At 41.7% G+C, this 16669-nt stretch overlaps 1 protein-coding gene across 2 annotated transcripts in view; it reads left to right on the top strand.

Moving 5' to 3' along the window:
• Nucleotides 1-821: 821 nt before the first annotated feature.
• The window catches only part of SNAP25 (synaptosome associated protein 25), a 79574-nt gene continuing 63726 nt past the window's right edge, over nucleotides 822-16669 (top strand). Inside the window, exon 1 of one of the 2 annotated variants that reach the window (XM_024735442.1) lies at nucleotides 822-969. The gene's annotated coding sequence lies outside the window, so the exon portion shown is untranslated. The remainder of the gene's footprint in view (nucleotides 970-16669) is intronic. The other variant, XM_024735441.1, reaches the window with a different exon arrangement.

The following is a 16669-nucleotide window of genomic DNA, read 5'->3' as shown; positions in this document are numbered from 1 at the left end:
CGCCTCTGTGAACTATTCCTAAGAAACCCTACATAAAACCCCAGGCTCCGATTGCAAATTAAACCCAAACAGCGTCACCTATTTTGGCCTCCGCAAACAACTCTCAACCCAAAGCTTTGAACTCCAGCAAACCCACGCTGGTTGGGTTAACTACCCTTCCCTCCCCTTTCCCCCAATTCCTCTGAAATCGCTCAGCGATAATTGCTCTGACGTACTTTAAAATAACGTGTACTAATCTCTCTCCCCAACTGACCACATTGAGGCGAACTCCAAGCCTCGATGCTACTTTGATAAAATGAAGAAATCACTCATAAGAATAGCAACCCACGTAGCTTGGCCATATATGGAGCTGGTGAGAGTTGACAGGGATGCCCCTTTGGACTATCTTTTTTAGAAAAAGCAAAATCGCAGCTGAAATCTCCCCCCACCCCCTTATCGTCTACTCCTCTGCCTTCCCTTCCCCTTCTATGACTCAACCAAAGACGAACTCAGCAGGGGAAAATTTTTGTATATATAATCACAAATATATTGCATATATATCGCACATATACATACACACACACACATATATATACATACACACGTACACACAAAAAAAACAGAATGTCAGATGACCAGTCGCGAGATAAATGAGTTTGCCCGTGACCGGGTATTAAAATGGAGTCATAAGAATCGTCCCGTTCTGGTGTTTATAAAAGACTAGAATACAAAGGTTTGCAGAACAGCAAACTGGGATTCCCTCCGCCCTCCCCTCAACACACTTCCTCCCCGCCTCTCCAGGAGAGGGCTATTAAAAGCTGCTGACGTCAAAAGGGACGGCCATCTTTGATGAGGGCAGAGCTCACGTTGCATTGAAGACGAAACCTCGAGGAGGTCAGGCGCTGTCTTTCCTTCCCTCCCAGCTCGGCGGCTCCTCCACACTTGGAACCTGCAGGGACCGGGCGAACACCACCCTCTGGAGAAGCCAAGGTAAGGAGCCCCCCTCCCCAGGTCGTGGTTCTGGCTCTAGATGGCTACATACCCAGAGGGGACCACAGCTGGGCAGACCAAGTGAGCTTGGGCAAATACAAGAATTTGTGCACCTAGGGTGCGGTATTCCGTGTGTGCGCGTCTGGCTAGACTCCCGCCTGGGGCTTTATAAAGTATTTTCGAGGTGAGCTGCTTGGGGAAGGGATGAATGGGAACAGTGCAGGTGGAGCGATGGGGAGGAAGCGCAAGAATACGTACGGAATAATAACTTACTCTCTTGAAACAGTAGCGGGACCTTCTGTCTCTTCCATTTTGCGATGCAGTTTTAAGAGGTGTTTAGGCTGTGGGGTTTTGGTTTTGTTTTGTTTTGTTTCTGTAGATCAAGACAAACAAACCCTGTGGTTCTGACCCGATTATTAGGAATTGTCGTTAGGCGCTATTATCTAGGGAAGAATTAGGGAGAAGGCAGGGTGTGGGCGCTGGGGAGGCGAAAGAAGGGGGAGTTCCCGCCCCGGGCAAGCTGAGCTGCAGCCGCCACAGCAGCCTCCATGCCCCACGGACTTGATTTATGCCGCCTGCTCCACGTCAACTGCAGGCTGGCGGGAGGCGGGCGGGTAGTGCTGGGTGGGAGGGCTCTGCGGAAGGCTGGCGGGGGCGGGGGCTCGGGCTCGCCTCCGTACTGCGGCGGCCAGCGCTCAGCACCCTGGACAGCAATACCAAGGGACTGCGCTGGCGCCCGCGACCTTTCAGCACCGCGGATAGCGGTCCGGCCGCCCCGGCGTACCTACCTGCTGCAGAGATGCCTGGCCGGGGCTAGATGTTCCAGGGCTGCAGGCCAAATTGCTTCTCTGAGACTTAGGTCTCACGGAGACCCCCTAATAGAGCAGGTGTAGTAGGTTGAAAGGAAAAAAAATCCTGCCTACAGGACTCCTTTGGAAGCAATTACCAGCTCCCATCCTTAGCTCCCAAATAGCCTAAAAAAAAAAAAAAAGTCTACTTGTGGAAATTTTCTGTTGCCCTCTCCCCTCCCCGCCCCCCCCCTTTTTAGGTAAAAAACAAACACATTTTTAAAAATCTGCATTTATCCTCCAGTCAGAAATGAAGGGTTTTGTTTCTTTCTTTCTTTCTTTCTTTCTTTCTTTTTTTTAACACAGAACAGATCTGTCTACAGATCCAGGGTGGTCATGAATGAGGTATATATGAAGACGCCAACACAATCTGTTTATAGGAGCGATATATCTTTCTACATGTTTCTATTTGATAAAAAATGTAGGGGTAGTTGAACTAAGCAGAATCAACTTTAATAATGAATCCTTCTTCCTCTCTCCCATCCTTGTAATTAGGCATTGACACAAGCACATGCCCATAAAAATATATCTCTAAGAAATATTACAGGTCTTACAGGGTATAGATTTAACCTCTTTGGCCATGGTTTCAGAGTGAGGGGAAGTATTTCCTATGGACATTTGTTATCTCAGGATAGTTTCTGATTTTGACAACATTAAGACTGGCTTTCCTCAGGGGAATCTAACTGTGTCCTTCAGGGTGATGCAGATGAAAGGACCATGGTGTTAGGCTGAAACTGGACTCTGACCTAAAGATCTACTGCAATTTACATTACAGCATTGCGGGATTTTGCTGAGGCAGTAATAAGTACTTTAACCATTTTCTACTCTGACGTTTGCAGCCTGTGAGTGAACAAAAATTATCACAGGGATATTTCCAGCTGTTTGATATAGATAAAATCAACATAAAATGACCAGGAACAAAATTGTGCTATTTGAGTAGTTGTTAAATAAGAGTAATAGCGTCATATGTAAGAATGTTTATACAGCGCATTAAAGAAATGCTATCATGATCCCCTGAAAAGCCTTAAAATAAGATCTTGGATTGGGTTTAGTTAGTCATTAACTCCAATCATTTATATATTAGAGGTGCTCCAATGCCGTGTCCACATAGAGAAGGTACTTTCATTCCCAGCTATTTATTTCCTAGTATTTTTTAAGGATAACCATGTGGTTCCATATAAGTATATACAGATCTGTTGCTGGATATGGATGTAAAATTATTATTCAAGAGTATGTAACTGCATGGAAGAATTTTACAACTCTGCAATCTGCAGATGAAATAAATAACTGTGTTTCAGTGATAGGAGGAGGGGAGACAAGATGGGTAGGAGTCTTGAAAAATGCTTTGACTTCATGCTGCATGTCCAGACAGCTCTCTGCGTAGTTGCGACAAATGAAAAAGCCTAACACTGCCGGAATTATGTGCTTGGACATTAGTAATTACTGCTGGGTTTGTTTGTTAGTGGAAGACTGGGGTAGTGGGGGCATAGGTAGAGGACTGCGGTGAAGCTGGCAAAGGGTACAAATCTGGGAGGAAGTGGTGATGTGCACAATTATGGAGCTAAATAGCTTACTGAAAAGTTTTTAAAAAATGTAATTGAAACGTGAATTTAATTTACATTATTGATAAGCTTCAGGAAAAAAATCAAGAGAACTCCTATTTTAAGTTTTAAATTTTAACAATCCAGGGCAATATGGTGAACAGAGGCAGGAGCAGATGGACACAGAGATGTGCCAGGAAACATTCACACAGACCCTCCAATGGTACCTGCTTGTTTGCTCATTGGCATTTTCTGCTTTACCACCTTGGCATTCAGAATATGAAACAATTTGTAATCTTATTAACCTCTCCATGGTAAATCTCCCAAGAATTCACAATTTTATTTTTACTTCGTTAAATATGCACGACCACACATGCACAAACACAATACAAACTGCCTCTGAATTCGCTTATATAAAGACATTTCTAAACTCTAGGTGTTGACCCCAGAGTGATGGTTATCAACCAGAAGATTGATCTATCTGCCAGTAGCACCTCTTCTCATAGCAGCCAGCCTTCAACAGAGCATGTAGGTTTTGACGATTAGGAGAAATGAGAGATAACTTGAGAAAGAGGTTGACAAAGGAGACATGAAGGATAAAAATAGATAACTCTGCTTTTTATATGATGCACTATGAATAGACGATTTTTCTCACATCATGGAACTACTTTACAATTCTATAAAGGTAAGGCAATTGGTGTTTTCAGCCTCAGTGCTAAATATATTTCTGCAGTGTCATCCCTTGTCAGCAGGGACCAACCTGATTGGAAGACATTGCTCAATCAGTGAGCACCAGATACATAAATGAACCCCACTGAGGATGTAAAACCTCATGCTTATATAGTCTTTGACCTCAATAAGTTTAACACCTAGTACTTTTTTTTTTTTTTTTTTTTTTGTGGTACGCGGGCCTCTCACTGTTGTGGCCTCTCCCATTGTGGAGCACAGGCTCCGGACACGCAGGCTTAGTGGCCATGGCTCACAGGCCCAGCCGCTCCGCGGCATGTGGGATCTTCCCGGACTGGGGCACGAACCCGTGTCCCCTGCATCAGCAGGCAGACTCTCAACCACTGCACCACCAGGGAAGCCCTAACATCTAGTACTCTTAATGAAAACAACAAACAATAAAAATTAATAATACCAGAAGGAAAGTGCAATAAAACAGTAGAAGAAAAATCATGAGGGAGTGTATAATTACTTGCCAAGTCAATGCGACCAAAAATAAAGAATGCAAATTCTGAGAAGGACAATATTTCAGTGGACTAGAATGATCCGAGACAGGAAGCATGACCTGAGCTGGTTTGGGAGGTAGGAGAGAGGTGAGGGGACTCTGCTAAGTAAAAGTTATAGCATAGGCAGAACTACAAGTTAGGCAAGCCCAAGTTATGGTCAGCACACCCTAAAAATGCCTATCCATTTGGGTGAAGTGGGATGCTTATAAAGGGGAATATGCTGGAACTGTGAGTTGGAGCCATCTATGAAAGGCCTTGAATGCCACACTGAGGACTTAGTGCCTTATCCTCTAAAGTTGATTTCTGAGCAGAAGCTGATATAACAAAGTAACCATGTCTTTTTTAACATCTTGGAATTGCTATTGACTGAGTGGAATTAAATTTACATTCTTCCAGAAATAGAGGGGAGCAAACTGTTATCATAAAGGATGATTAATTAAAAAAATAGTAACCAGTCCTCATTTAGTCATCTATTAAGACCACCCTTCAGTATATACATGGGCTTCTAAGTTCTACCCAGAAGTTAATTGTAGGTTTCAATTTTTCATTATTGACTAGAACAAATTATTCAAGATGAGTGCCTACCAAGAAGATTGAAAATCGGGTCAGGCATCTGGGGATGAGAGGTGTCCAGCAGGTACACTTGAATAATAAACACGCAAACACTCTCTTGGACCCTCTGAGTATTCTGCACTGTCAAATACACTGACTGGATAGATGAAAAAAGATGCCAGGTTTTCTGTTCATATTTCAGGCAGCATGATACATAGAACCAGCTCCAAGTGGCTAAAACTGGAGAAAAAAAAAAGGAAGGAGGGAAGGAGGGAGGAAAAAAGGAAGGAAGGAAGAAGAAAGAGAGAGAGAAAGAAAGAAGGAAAGAAAGAAAGAAAGAAAAAGAAAAGAAAGAAAGAAAGCAAGCAAGCAAGAAAGAAAAAGATACTATGGTAAAATTTTGAAAAGCTGAGGTGTGGTGGGCAGTATATCATATTTCTTTCCCTACCATCCTAGCAGCCTAGCTGACTTTTGCTGATTACCCTCACTCCAGCGCTTGCTTGAGGTCTGAACTATACCCATTTCATTTTTAATCTTGTGGTTACTACTCTCAAAGCAGAGCTTCACAATTCCAAATTCTTACAGAACTGCTGAACTGAAAGAGTCAATGGCTTCATGTGGAGGACTAAATGGCAGTTGCAGACATAGATCTTGTTGCTATTTCAATTCTCACTCTGAAGTGTCAAGGGACTATTCTCATCTGTTCTTCACCAAAACACTGGCAGGAGAGACATCCTTAGGGTAACTTGTTGATTTCTAAGCTGACTCCCTGGGGCAAAATTGGAGGTAGTGATGTTTGATGCTTTAGGAGGTCAGACTGTGGTTATTAAACGGAGTGCAGAAGGCCTTCCAAGTTATTAAGTAGGAAGGAGGAGATATGACAGAGCATTGAGGAAGCAGGACATGATGAGTGGAGGAAGAGGTTTTTTGTTTTTTTTTTTTTTGCTGTATGCGGGCCTCTCACTGTTGTGGCCTCTCCTGTTGTGGAGCACAGGCTCCGGATGCACAGGCTCAGCGGCCATGGCTCACAGGCCCAGCCGCTCCACAGCATGTGGGATCTTCCCAGACAGGGGCACGAACCAGTGTCCCCTGCATCGGCAGGCAGACTCTCAACCACTGCGCCACCAGGGAAGCCCAGGAGGAAGAGGTTTTAAAAAATTATTCTTACAAGAAGAAAGAGGCTTCAGAGAAATTTCCAGAGAACCCTGTCTGCACTCTGAACTCTTCAGAATTACTGTCATTGCTGTAATAATAGCTACTTGTTTCTACATAATTTTCTTCACAAGGATCTCAAAGCACTTCACCCAATATAAAAGTCCAAGCAGTTTCTGATTTCCAAGTGAATGATACAAACCATAGTCATATATGATATTAGATAACATTTCATATATGATATTTAGGTAACATTTAGTAAGCCATAAATCTGATTTAGAACAGAGATACCCAAAGCAGTGATTAATCAGAATAGGTCTGTGGGAGAGAAGAGAGAACCACTAATTCTAAAAGTTTTTACCAGTACTAGCTCACTGAATCTTCATAACAATCCTATAATCAGGGTGCTATTATTATTTCCATTTTACAGATGAGGAAACTGAGGCAAAGAAAACTTAAATAACTTGCCTTACATCACAGAACAGAGCCAGGATTTAAGTGTAATCAGTCTGACTCCAGGGTCTAAGCTCTTAATTATATACTCTGCTACCTCTTGCATCATCCACATTTTTCATACTGGCTAAATAAGGCACAGAGAATGTATATGATTTTTTTTGTTTTGCAATATCTTTTCCCTTTCAGTTGGACAGCTGAGCATGATGGCAAGGATGCTGATCAGGAGCCAGGAGACCTGGATCTAGCCCTGAAGCAATTGCTTGTCATTTTCTTTAAATAAGTCATTCAATCACTATTGAACTCAGTTTCTTCATCTGCAGAATGACAGCAGAATTGAACTAATGTTTTCCAATATGCCATTCAGAAGTCAATGATATTGGTGGTGAAAACTCTAGGTAGTAAGTCTGAGGCCAGTGACCTGGTGCTCTCAGATGGCACTGCCTTAATACTGCTTCAGTAACTGACCTGACTCCCTCCCTCATTGTAAGATTAATTATATCCACAGCACCCCCTGCAATCTCTCTCTATTTTTCCCTCAGTAATTTCTTTAACATCATCTTTCTGAAGTCTTTCTGGTCAGACTTAAGAAATCCTGACTTTTTCCTCAAAGCCCTGATCTGAGTCATCACTGCTATGGGGATCTCCCCTCGTTCTCAACCAGATTTATTGCTGTCTGGAACAGACTATTTTGTACAACCTGCCTAAACTTTTTATAATTCTTTTTTCAACCTAATTAACTGTTATAAAAATTTCTTTCTAGACCCCCTTTTGACATTATCTTTAAGTGTGACTTAAAGCAATTTATTAGCTGCTATTTCTTCATTCCTCTTTTTTCCTCTGCCTCTTAGAAAAGGGGAAACAGAAGCTTTTTAAGAGTCTGTGAGCTCTTAAGTACTTAAAAAGTAACATTTCCATATGACCTGAGTTACAAGATTTAAGTAGCCAACTCAAAAACTAATAAAGTTTGGAGGATGGAGAGGTGGTGGTAAAATAATGTTACAAAAAAGCTTCAAGGACAAGGGACTAGGAGAGGAGGAAGCTTTAAAGCCTATGAAATATAAAGCTCGGAGGCTAGCAGTTGGCGGTACAATATTTATTAATTAAATTCACAAGTTCCAGAAAAGCCGTGTTCTCCTTGTTGCTATAAACTCATTCTTGCTGCAGATTTCAGCATCTTTCCATCACAGTAAAGCACTGACAAGGGGAGTTGCTAACTGATTTTCTTACTGCTGACTCACAGAGGTTAGCTTCAGTAGTGATTAACTGATGAGAGGAACAAATCTGTATTCCCAAAAAGAGATGGGGTAAATCCTGTTTAAGGGTTAGTGCTTCCTTTTAAATGCCTAACAACCATTCTGGTGAAACTCAAAGTGAATTAACAATGCTCACACCGGATTGGTACTGAATGACAGCTGCGCTAGGTTTATGAACTGCTTTCTGTGGTCATGGAAAAATACATTTGATCCTCTTAGCTTGTAAAAGAAGCTGAATTATGATCCCTGTGAAGGGAAAACAAAAAGAACTTACTTATCTTTTATTCTGTTTGGGGGTTTTTGTTGTTGATTTGATTTGGTTCCTATTACCCAAAGATGGCTAATTCTCAGGTCTTAAATTGAGACTGTTTGCACTTTCTGCTGACTCACCTCATTTTATACTTGAAGATGGTCCATTTTATACTTGAAGAGCAATGTTATTTTCCTGCTAGAATGGTAGATCTGACAAAATGACCATCTGGTCCCTGCTTCCCCATCACTTCCTATATCCAAATGACCCTAGTTATAGATTTTGAACTTAGGAGATGACTTTTCATGGCTGCAGGCTTGAATGAGTGGTTTCTGTCCTTTACTGATGACAACATGTAAGAAAGTGGAAGCCTCTTAGGTGCCCCCTGAGGCTAGAGTCACCCTGTACTCCTGCCTCATTCCTATTCTAGAGAAATCTCTCAATTCAGCTCAGAGAGTCCTACAAGTTGAACAGAATTTCCTTCCACGGAAAATCTCAGACCAAATTGCTGATCACCTTTATTCATGTTTTGTACAATTTCATAGAATAGTGACTGACAAATTGCAAAACAGTATATTTCTTAAATTTCCCTGAAGTTAGTCTGAGGTTGGTCTGACAGCTAGTTACGGGTAAATCACACTGCAGCTTTTCCGTTGATAAACAGAAAGTAGAAGGAAATAACTGCCAGTAAGTCTGCTAGAAAAAACACTGGCAAACGATTTCAATATGCAGTAGTCCTGTAGAGTGAATTTTTTTTTATTTTAATAGGAAAGTCCATTATAACTTCATTATAACACTAGAAATCAAGATAGTGTTCCTAATTTATGCCTGAGAAATTGCTGAATATATCTACTTTTTCCAGTTTCAAGATGACTATTCCTGTATTCCTCAAACATAAATCAGCTGTCCTTATGGCACTCTTCACTAATTAATTAATTCAACAAATATTTATTGAGCATCTGTCATGTGCCAGGGAAACATAGTACTGGTTACTGAAGATAGAGCCGTGAATGAAACATGAATGATTCTGCCCTCCATGTATTTTGATAGGCATCCCTTTTTGAGGTATTATTTTAGAAGACATGTTTCACATAGAATCCCTTTTAGACTCTAAGACATTAACCCAACTTAGAAAAGAACTTGGCTGTCTGTCCAAATATGCAATTGACTAAAGGTTTCTACTGAGTGATCAGTGTCCATGGAAAGGTTGCTGTCATAAACAGAATGTAAATTAAGAACCAGCCTCAGCCATCAAGGAACTTAGTAAATACCTAAGATATGCCCTTGTATAAATTTGCCTCTATTTATGTGGCAGTATTGCTAAAATTTCCTTTCAGAACATGTTATATTCCAGTATCCCAGTCTCTCCCTATATAGACCATTCCCCACCACTCATGGGGAGAACGGGTCAAGCTTCAAGAAACATGGTATCTCCTAGGCTAGAAAACCTAGTCCCAACTATAAAATTCGTGAAGCAATGCAAGAACAGAATGACAGAGAAGCGGCAGCATCTTTTGGATGACAGTACCTCCCGAGCCAATCCACGTTCCTCCTCTGAAAACTCCCTATCATTAAACAAGTTTACAGATTCAGGATCAGATAGAAGAATGTATTAGTTTCCCAGCTCTTGCTTTTCAAAATTTACCTCTTCTTACCAATGAGCAAAGCTCCCATTTATCACATTGCTTTGTAATTATGTACTTATGCATTTCTCTTCCTTAACAGAATATAAAAGTCTTTGAGAGCAAGGGCAATATCTTAACCATCTTTGAATCCTCAGTACCTATAACAGTTCCTGTCACACACCAGCTATACAGGAAAAGAATGGGTGAGTGGGGATACCAGCTACCCCTTTGCAGAGAAAAGAATTCTACCACTGTAAGTAATTCTTTCTTTAATTGGTCAGATGTTATGATCAGAACAACTTGGGAATACAGATTCACCCTAAATGTTGGAATAAAATTATGTCCCAAGGAAGCACTTTTGTTCATCCCAACTAGCTGCCAAACTTTGGCAAATAATTTGTTTTTCTGACCTGCTGTTTTATCACCTATGCATCAGGGGCTAAAATGCTAGTGAAGAATCTGAAGAGTCTCATGAAAAGCATTGCTAAAAGCAGGTTTATATAAAGAAATGAAGAACCATTGCCTATGACCTATTTAGGTCAATTTCACACATAAAACAAAGCTGTTTAACGTATATAAAATAATGCGTTAAAATTCTTTACTTTTCATTAATATGGAAAGAATATTTTTGATGCCCCTCTTCACACGTTCACTGAGACATATAGTCACCAGGGAAGTAGATTGGTGGCTTCAGCCATCTCTTATCTTTGAGGCCACATATTTGCTGCTTCTCTGTTAGAATTGGTGGCATGGTGTATACAAGCTCTCCATGTTCATTTGGCTTCCTAGAAAATGTCCTCCAAACACATCAATTTCTAACCTATCCTTTCAAACATCTAGTGTCCTCTTGCCTAGGAGAGAAAAATAAACTGAGGCATGATGTGGTAAATCAGTCCCATTTATCACTGAGAAAAAGCCATTACCAATGGAGCATTGAATGTTGCACTTTTCCCCCCAGTCCTTCTTATGAAACAACTTTAAAACCACTGGTCAGTTACTCTGTGCCCTACATTCTCCAGCTGAGAATGGAGGTACCACTTGTTGACCATAAGAAAAAAGTAACTAACTTACTGAATGCCCATAGTATGCTGAGCTAGACCCTTGGCATACATTATCTCATTTAATTTCCATGGCAACCTTAAAAGCATTTGGAATTCTTGTCTCTGACTGCAAAGCCCATGTTTTTCCCTACCACCTCATGAATTTTCCCATGAGTCGCACACAATCCGTTGAGATCTTCTAATAGAAAGTATGCTCCTGATATGTAGAACATGAGTCAGCAAAATCCAAACAACTCAGTCCTATGGACTAAAAAGTCAGGTGAGATGTGGTGGTATGAGCTACCTGGAGAAACTAAATATCCAGACAAACTCATGGAGCACTGGATTTATCACCTATGCATCAGGGGCTAAAATGCTAATGAAGAATTTGGAGTCAGAGGGCTGCATACTTGGCCCATCTCTGCCACTTCAGTTGTATCACCCTGACCAACTTACCTAACTTGAACTGAGCTTCAGTTTTCATATCTGTACAAAGAAAGCAATAGCTACCATGCATACATCCTGTAGTTGCTATGTGACTCTGAGCTAATGCTTGTGAAGTATTGTTACCTCCACTTGGGAGAGAAGAATGAACCGTTGTTATCATGTTCCATTGTCTGCTGTTTGCCATGCCAGATTTCCAGTGTTCTTATTGCAGGCCATATGCTTCTTTTCCTCTTTATAATGTGGATTTTGCTTAAAGAAGTAACAGGTCCTGCCATCATACTATTTTTTAGCTTGAGCAGCATGCATGATAAAATGGGAAAATGTGTCAACAGTCTTTGATTTTTCTATTTGTGGGAGGGTTTTTAAAATGCCTTTGAATTGCATCTCTGCTTTGGCTTTGTGACTTTCAGGATAACTTTGGAGATGAAGAAGCTCAGGTTATGCTTTAATGAAACACTGGTCCCCCTCTTGCTTAATGCATTGGGTGTTAGGGCCCTTGAGGAGTTGAAAAGAAATAATATGCAAAATTACTTACCCTTCTTTAGCTTAAGAAAGATAATTTTGCTGTGAGCTATTTAGTGAACCGTTATTGAAGCTGCATCTGTTGGCTTCATTTTGTATTGAGTGTAATGTTTTTTGTCGGGGAGTGTTGGGTTCCTTAGTAAATATTGCATGTGTGTTTTTGTATGTGCACACAATATATAGGCAGACAGGTGCAAATGCAGACTCTTGCTTGCAGCTAGCTTTAGGTACAAGATTCCTACATGCATCACCTCATTGTCAAAACCTTTAGCTATATTCATATAAACCAATAAATATAAAATATATATAACAGAGCAAGTTATGTGAACTGCAAAACGTATGATCTTAGGCTGCATTCACAGAATGATTCCCCTCCAAAGTTGGAAAATGCTCCCAAAACAATTCTCTATGCAGCAATGACCTCAAATTTTGGGAGAATTCCTGCAAATCTAGGCTTACAGGACAAGAGAGCTTGTTGGGAAAGATTTTTGAAATCCACACTGTCTTTTGAGCACCTACTATGTTCTACTTGTTATATTACTGTCCATTGTAGCTAGTAGTATTTTATTTAATTTCTACACAACCTCCTAAATGGTGAACATAATTTTCCACACTTGACTCAGAGAGGATACTGTTTGGTCAAGGTCCTACCAAGGTGCTAATTGCTGCCTCTCTCCACTTCCATGAACCAACTGATATATACGTTAGTGATGAAAATATCAGGATTTTTGTCAAAGCTTGATTGGGAGAAAATGGTTAGAACCAGCAGCCAGAATCAGACTAGTTCTACTTCTAGTCCTACAAGTCTAGACATGGAGAGCCACCAAAGGAGGAAGAGCGATGGAGACAAGTGTAGTCAGGCACAGCTAGAATACCTTAGGTCCTGCCCCTACTCCCCCACTCACCCCTCCCAAGGCACAGAACATGCCTCAGAAGATTTGCAGCTTGGAGGAGCAGAAAATGCAACCTTGCTATGAGTAAGAAAAAGAAAAAGCCAAGTGGAGGACTGAGGTATTCTTGCTTACTGCCCATTTCCCATCTCACAGAGCACTTAAGCTGGGGGTTAGAAGGGCAAATAAAGGAAGGGGTGGAAGGGATGGTGGAAACCATCTTCCTAATACTAATCTTCCCAAAGAGTGAAGGTTCCTATTTTAAGGGACAAGGGAGGAATTAATGAGTCTGAGAGGCAGAGAATGGATCCTCCTTCCACACAGCTAATAAAAGAGGGAACTTGAGTTTGAATTTAAGATCCCAAGTGCAACATTACTGACCCTTCAGAATCAGTGGCTCCTTGCTCCAGGACATTGGTTCTCAAACTGTGATCTTTGGACCAGCAGCGTCAGCATCACCCAAGAGTTTGTTAGAAATGCAATTCTCAGGCCCCACACCATCCTACTGTCTGAAACTCTAGGGATGGGGGAAGAGTTTTCTGTTTCCATCACCTCCAGGTGATTCTGATGCATGCTCAAGTTTGAGAACCAATATCCTACAGATCTTTAGTAGCTCCTTCAAGTGTTCACATTGATCTTGAACTGGGTCTGATGAGGATGAGGTGTTTCCCCTCTTCTCTGACTAGGCCCAGAGATGAATTGCTTACCAAAGTCACAGTGTGAGCGTTACAGCCTGGGCTCCTGACTCACAGTTCAGTGCTCTTTTACTGCATTGTGCTTTCTTGCCACTTCTGCCTGCCTCATCTTTTCCAAATTTTCTTTCCAGCACAGGCCCACAGCCTGCTCAGGAAATCTCTCAGTCTGCTGTTCCCCTCTGAGGTCTCCAGCCTCAGATGGTAACCCAACATTTATAAAAGCATTTTAGGGGCTTCCCTGGTGGCGCAGTGGTTGAGAGTCCGCCTGCCGATGCAGGGGACACGGGTTCGTGCCCCGGTCCGGGAAGATCCCACATGCCATGGAGCGGCTGGGTCCGTGAGCCATGGCCGCTGAGCCTGAGCGTCCGGAGCCTGTGCTCCGCAACGGGAGAGGCCACAGCAGTGAGAGGCCCGTGTATCGCAAAAAAAAAAAAAAAGCATTTTAGGAACATTCCCATGATTCTGAGCTGCCAGGTAGAGCATCCTGAAATGATTGGCTATATTGCTTATGTCTATTTGGGTTTTGCGCATGACAGAAAAACTCAAATATAAGTGATTTAGGCAAAAATGGAGATGTTTGATTGCTCAAAGAATCTGAGTAAATGTTAAACAGTCAAACCATGGGAAGGGCAGAGAGGTTGCTGGAATTCAGGAACAACTCAGGGTTGAGTCGAGTTGAGTCAAGCACCACCAAGGCTCTCGTGCTGCCTCCTCCCTGTGCTTCTTTCTATACACTGACTTCATTTTCTCTTGTTAAAAAGTCAGTTCCTCCCTCTATATATCGGAAACATGGACACCTAATTTGTACTCCTTGCACATCCACTATAGAAAAGGGACTGCCATTTTCTGTACCCCATGTTAAAAAATCTCAGGGAAAGGCTCTGATTGGTCCAGCTTGGGCCAGGGGCCAAGCTTACACCAATGAATTGAATGAATGCCATTGGTGTGGAGCATCACAGAACAGTATGTCTTATGTGCTGGAGCCACACAATTCCGTTGGGGGAAGAACCAGGTTCAAGGTTGACATAATAAGCCATATTATGTGTCCTATATACACAGACAATTTTTATCAGGTCACTTACCAAACACTTGTATTTGTTTAAAGATATTTTTTGGGTTGTTTTTAACAAGTGGTTTCTCCAATGTGATCTAATTTTTTAACTTCATGACAGCTCTGGAAAGGAAGATGATTTTTTAAAAAGTAACCATTTTGTGGATATACAAACGGAGGCCTAAGAAATTTGATTGCCCTGGAAAACATCACCTACCTACTTAAGTTGATGGCAGAGCCAGCTCAAAGGATGAAGATTGAACAGATGTTCAGTTTTGCTCCTAATCGATGGATGACAAGCTAATGACCCCTAGGCTTAATACTATCCACAAACTTGTTTCATTTGGCCAATGCTGAGTTTGCAAACATCTTAAATCTGAATGCCTTAAGGCAGAGTATTTCTTCTCCAATTTGCCACAGAGCCTAACACTACTTGTCTTCATGTACCTGCTTCAGTCCATACATCTGTATTATCTTCCCAACACCTGTAGGCATTTGAGTTTGTTTCCACTGCTTACCAAAGTTGTGGCATTCTTGGTGGTTCTGTGATCCTGCCAGAATCAGATACAGCTAGAAGTTTCCTGGGTTATCTTGTCACAGCTTTTCCTAGTCTTCTTAAGTTATGTCAGTATTTGGAGACAAGATTGATCGCCTTAAATAGACCAACCAAGTTTCGGGGTATTTTTTTTATTTTACTCTGAATAGAGTTAGCTTTTTTGTTCTTCCCACTGACCCTCCTGGCAGTCTGAGGAAGCCTTTGGATCCCTTTGCAGAGTGGTATTTTTTAATGTATAAAATAAAATACAAAGGATTTCATAGGAAACCAATTATATTATAGTTATAAAAATATTTAAATTGTGGATAGCAATATATAATCTTTTAAAAATTAAGCATTAAATAATAATATTTGGTCCAATAACTACCATAATTTCAAAGTGGTGCTGAGAATATGATATTCTGAGATATTTGCAACAGCTATAAAGTGATATGAAAACATCCTGAGATTTCTACTGGTGGCTCATCAGGGTTTGAGCTCTCTTCTCGCCCCCTCGGTGGTGGCGTGGTGGGGTGAAGTCGATGGAGTGGTGGGAGGGGTGTGTCTTCATGTCATTCAGGCACCAGTGACAGCTGGGAGACCCTGAAACAATTGGTCTTTGTTAGGTAACAATTTACCCTAAAACTTCGTGGCTTGAAACAACTATTTCTTACCACTTATGGGTCTGTGGGTGACCTAGGCGGTTTTTTATTCAGCTGGTCGATTGGCTGGAGTCTTGTTGGTCCACGACATCCTCACTTTCATGAGTGACGGTTGGTGCTGGCTCTTGGCTGGGGCAATAGGGGTGACTAGAGCACATACCATTCAAAAACAGCACAAGAGGGCAAGCCACCAGGTGTAGGCACTTCTCAAGTCTGGTGAGGCCACATTTGTTATTGTCCCATTGGCCAAAGTAAGTCACATGGCCAAGTACAGAATCAGTGTGGGAGGAGCCACCCCAGATTATGGATACTGAGAGGGGAATTATTACAGCCATTTTTGTAAAAATATCTACCACAGCCTCCCAGTCTTGGGAGCGTAAGTCACAGAAAACCCCTCCATCTGCCGTAGGCTGGCTCTAGGTTCTACCTGTCCATCCTCGGGCTGCATAACTTCCACTAAATTCCACAAAGCACGAAACCTGGGCATGCGTCATTATTACCCTGCCACTGTCAGCCTTCCAATTCCTTCCTCAGCCAGATTTGGAGCCCTTGGGATTAAGTTTTAGATATCCTTGGGTCAAGAGGGCACCTGGAACACCTTGCTGCATCTCTCCAAGACACCTAAGCAATCACAGACCCAGATGTCTGGTAAACTCAGGAGAAAGTCAAAGGAAAAATTTTCTGCTCTGAACTTTGAGGATGAGTAAGACTTTCTGGGCTCAAACTGGAAAATAATATCAGTTTCCTACTGTTTTGTGATGATGTTTCTTTATCTGAAATTTCACTTGAGCTTGTCTCAGCAAAAGCAGTTGTATTTGAAGTTTTTTCTCTGTCCTTCCAGAAGTCCCTCCTGTTTAAGAAAACCCTGATTTCTCCTATAATTTCAAGATCTCCCCGTAATGTTAGAAACAATCCTCAGCCAACCCTTTATCCAAAGAGTGCTTTGGAA

The sequence above is a fragment of the Neophocaena asiaeorientalis genome, unplaced genomic scaffold (assembly GCF_003031525.2).
Source record: "Neophocaena asiaeorientalis asiaeorientalis breed wild unplaced genomic scaffold, Neophocaena_asiaeorientalis_V1.1 scaffold64, whole genome shotgun sequence".
Taxonomy (NCBI): domain Eukaryota; kingdom Metazoa; phylum Chordata; class Mammalia; order Artiodactyla; family Phocoenidae; genus Neophocaena; species Neophocaena asiaeorientalis.
Note: the sequence above shows the minus strand (reverse complement) of the source record. Positions and strands in the feature narration are given on the sequence as shown.